Here is a 5,059-nt window from a genome sequence, read left to right on the forward strand (position 1 = left end):
TAGTTATTTTCTTTCCAAATACAATAATACGAAGTATTATATATAAAATACGTGCTATGTGTATATATTTGGTTGTGTTATGTGTGAATGAGTATTCACTCTCTTCTATCTTATAGATCTGCTTATTTCTTTATGAGATATGTGTTATGTGTGTGTGTGCCTCATCTGTTATGTGATATATGTGTTGATTAAAGCATGCTATACATGTTTTCTTTAAACTATGTATACAAATGTATATTTTTATCTACTAATATGTTGGGTAGAACATGGGTAGACAGTTGGTGTGTAATAAACAGATGAGAGGCCTCGTTGTTGTTTGATTGAGTCATCTAGCGGAGTTTAGATGACGACCACTGGCTATTCTAGACAGTCTTGTGGAAACATTAGCAGGTTCGCCACCTGTAGGTGTTAATAAACTTGGGTGTTCATTCGCTGTACTCCATCCCCCTCATGGTTGCCTTATTTGACTTATATTGCTGAGGTACCCCCGAAGCATGTGTTGTCGCCCCGATGAAATATTCTTAGACTAGGTCCCTTATGTTAGTTGTTTTAGGGACATTAAAGTGAGAATAACGGGAATGGGTAATTGGGTTATTGTTGGTTGGTGAAAATTAAATATGATATTTATTGTGGGTTAAAAACCCTATATGCTCACCAGGCTCCCAAGCCTGACCCACTCAGTTTTAAATTGTATTACAGGTAGTGGCGGAAGGGCATGAGATGGATGAACCATCAAGTTGTTTTGTTTACAAGTCTGCATATGTTTATATTTGTCATATGACTTGTAATGTATTCGTTTATGCTTATTGGTCTGTATCGGAACATGACACCCCGAGTTTTGATTATAATGAAAATACATTTCTTTTATGAAATGCTTCGGTAAACAATGTTTTATCATGTTTTGTTTTTGGGAACAAATTCCGCAACTATTTCAAATCAAAAGGATTTACTCTGAAAATATTTAAAAGCATAAATGAAAATCGGTCTTTTCTGGCCGAGATTTTGGGGATGTCACAGTTGGTATCAGAGCATTAGTTTAAGCGAACTAGGAATTTGTAGGATTTCTAGACTTAAACTTAGAATGCTAAGTGAAGTTTTGAGATGTGTGTATGTTGTGATTTAGACACAAGCACTAGTTTATTTTAGGAAAGTTGCCTAAAATGCTTTATGTGCTAAATGTTATATGTTGCCATATATGATATTATTTGTTCGGATCTATGGTCTGTTGCCGACCGGATCTAGAAACCTTATGTGTGTAGGATTCTAAGCGTACGTCTACGATATTAGAACTAGCATGTAAACGTTTCGGAGTGATAAGGATGATTTGAATATCTATCATGATTGAGGATCTAATTTCACCTTATTCGGTGTAGATCAAAATGGTGAGAACAAGAAGTGGAGTTGGAAATGCTGACGAAAACAGGAATCAACCACCAGCGATTGAGCCAATACATGTCGTAGCAGCAGCACCTGAGCCAATAACCATGGCTGGTGTGCAATTGATGATTCAGACGATGTTGGATCGTCATATGGATGAAACTAGACGGTTGCTTCAACAGAATCGTGAAGAACTGTCGATTCGTGTGGAAGAGCCTGAACTGAATGAAGGGCACTCAGAAGGTGGAAACTTCAGTGGGTCTGTTGGTCCAGCCAACCCACCGATAGTTAGGCAAGATAACCGCGATGGAAGGAATGATGGAATGGGATGCAAGTACAAGGACCTTTTGACTTGCAAACCATCGACCTTCAATGGAAAGGAGGATCCGATTGGGGTTATGGATTGGATCTCCGAAATGGAGCTAGCCTTCATGACTTGTGGCTGCAGAGGTAAATTGCAGACTATCTATGTCGTGCGTCAATTCCGAGGTGGAGCCGTTCGTTGGTGGAACACTCTAGGGAAGACTTTGAGCCCTAACGAGCCACTGCAATTGTCATGGGAAGAGTTCTTGGTGCAGTTTAAGCGCAAGTTCTGCTCGGCTCAAAATCTGTTGGAGTTGGAGAATAAGTTTTTGACATTGACGAAAGGTAGCATGTCAGTTGATTAGTACACCAATAACTTCACTGATAAGATGGAGTTTGCCTTGCGTATCGTTCCAGACGAGCTGACAAAGGTGGACCGATATGCGAAGGGACTTCCATGGGAGTACGAGGTGCCAGTACGTCAGGCACTTACTCTAGAGGCAGCTATCTGGGCTGCCAAGTCTGTGGAGAACATGATCAAGGGGAGAACCACCGTCAAGGTTGAGGTTGGTGAGAAAAGGAAGTTTGAAGGAACATCTGGTTCCAGTAAGAAGAGCAAATTTTCGAAATCTGATTCGAAAAAGTTTGGAGGAAAAGGAGGCGAAGCAAAGTGGTGTGATAAGTGTAAGAAAAGGCACTTTGGGAAATGTAGCGAGGATGTGACCTGCTACAAGTGTGGAAAGGTTGGACATTTTGCCAATGAATGTCCGAACAACAAAAGGATGTGTTTTGGGTGTAATGAAGAAGGGCATATTTTGAAAGACTGTCCGAAGAAGAAGGAGGCAGCTAGGCCCAACATTCCACCAAAGCCGAAGGCAAGAGCCTTCCAGATGACACTTGAGGCTGCTAAAGATGAAGTTGATGTCGCTTCAGGTACCTTTCTCGTAAACGAATTACCTGCTCATATATTGTTTGATTCTGGAGCCAACTACTCCTTTATTTCGCATGAGTTTGGTAGAAAGCTAGCTTTGCCTATTGATAGACTAGATGATGCTTTATTAGTCGAAGTAGCTAGTGGCAAGTTTGTACCTGTTAGTCATCGTATGAAAAGCATCTTAATTGATCTGAATGGGAATAAGTTTCACGAGGAATTATTGCCTATCGAACTAAATGGTTTCGACATCGTGTTGGGAATGGATTGGCTTAGCGCCAATGATGCTGAAATTTTGTGCAAAAAGAAGATAGTTAAAGTAAACCCGCCTGGGAAAGATTCGTTTATGGTGTATGGGGACAAACGCAGAGTGAATTATGGGATCATTTCTCTAATGAAAGCCAGAAAGTGTTTGACCAAGGGATGTACATCATATTTAGCATTTGTGGTTGATGCTAAGAAAGAAAAGAAGGTGATGCAGAGCATTCCAGTGGTGTGTGATTATCCGGAAGTATTTCCCGAAGATCTTCCTGGATTACCACCTGATAGAGAAGTGGAGTTCAGAATAGACTTGTTACCAGGAACCACGCCAATAGCAAAAGCACCTTATCGATTAGCACCGACGGAGATGAAGGAGTTAATGATGCAACTTCAGGAGTTGTTGGATAAAGGTTTCATTAGACCTAGTTCATCGCCCTGGGGAGCTCCGGTGTTATTTGTGAAGAAGAAAGATGGAAGTATGAGAATGTGCATCAATTACAGAGAGCTGAACAAGGCAACAATAAAGAATAGATATCCGTTGCCGAGGATTGATGACCTGTTTGATCAATTGCAAGGTTCGAGCTATTTCTCGAAGATCGATCTTAGGTCAGGATATCATCAGCTGAAAGTAAGAGAGCAAGATATCGAGAAGACTGCATTCAGAACTAGATATGGACACTACGAGTTCTTGGTTATGTCGTTTGGACTAACCAATGCTCCAGCAGCGTTCATGGATTTGATGAATAGGGTTTGTAATCCTTTCCTTGATAAATCCGTGATAGTGTTCATAGACGACATTCTGATCTACTCGAAAAGCCAGGAGGAGCATGGTAGACACTTGCGAGAAGTGTTAGAAGTTTTGAAGGAGGAGAAGCTTTATGCGAAGTTCTCCAAATGTGATTTTTGGATTCGTGAAGTCCAATTCTTGGGTCACGTGGTCAACCAAGAAGGGATAATGGTTGATCCAGCGAAGATCGAAGCTGTGACGAAGTGGGAACAACCGAAAAGTCCCACGGAGATCCGAAGCTTTTTAGGATTAGCCGGATATTACCGAAGGTTTATCCAAGGCTTTTCTTCGATTGCTACTCCGTTGACAGCTTTGACCCACAAAGGAGCTACTTATGCTTGGAGTGAGAAGCATAAGGAAGCATTCGAGAAGCTAAAGGAGAAGCTATGCGAGGCACCGATACTTTCTCTACCCGATGGAGTTGAAGACTTCGCTGTCTATAGCGATGCGTCAGGTGTTGGATTGGGTTGTGTTTTGACCCAAAGAGAAAAGGTGATAGCATATGCGTCTCGACAGCTGAAAGAGCATGAAAAGAATTACCCGACTCATGATTTGGAGTTGGCAGCGGTAGTTTTCGCTCTGAAAATATGGAGGCATTACCTCTATGGCACGAAGTGCAAACTTTTCACTGATCATAAGAGTCTCCAATACCTCTTTAATCAGAAAGAATTGAATATGAGGCAACGACGCTGGCTAGAATTACTTAAAGACTACGACTGCGAGATACTTTACCACCCCGGTAAAGCTAATGTTTTTGCTGATGCTCTCAGTCGGAAAGTCAATCTTGAAAGGAAGAGGCCAAGAGCGTTGAGAATTGAAGTTGTCTCGACCATTGTGGAAAGTATAAAGAAAGCTCAAGAGGAAGCTTCTGAGAAAAATGACCGAAAGGAGGAACGTTTGGGTAAAACGTTGGTGTTTGGTACTAACGGTCATGAACTGAAGGTATTCCAAGATCGTATTTGGGTACCTAAGTCAGGAGGAATTAGGGATCTTTTGATGGAAGAAGCTCACAAAACCATGTACTCAATTCATCCGGGTAGCACTAAAATGTATAGGGACCTGAAACCCTACTACTGGTGGCCGACAATGAAGCTTGATGTTGCAAAGTATGTGGCCGAGTGTGTGACTTGTGCGAGAGTCAAGACACAACATCAGAAACCTTACGGGAGTTTAGAACCATTGCCTGTGCCTATGGGTAAGTGGGAAGACATTGCTATGGATTTTGTCACTAAACTGCCCAGAACAAAGAATGGTCACGACATGATTTGGGTGGTCGTTGATCAATTCACTAAGAGTGCGCATTTCATAGCGGCCAGGGAGAAATGGTCTATGGAAAAGCTTGCGAATTCTTACGTGAAGGAAATTGTGAGGCTTCACGGTGTTCCGTTAACGATTGTATC

This window comes from Lactuca sativa, chromosome 1 (assembly GCF_002870075.4).
Source record: "Lactuca sativa cultivar Salinas chromosome 1, Lsat_Salinas_v11, whole genome shotgun sequence".
Lineage (NCBI taxonomy): Eukaryota > Viridiplantae > Streptophyta > Magnoliopsida > Asterales > Asteraceae > Lactuca > Lactuca sativa.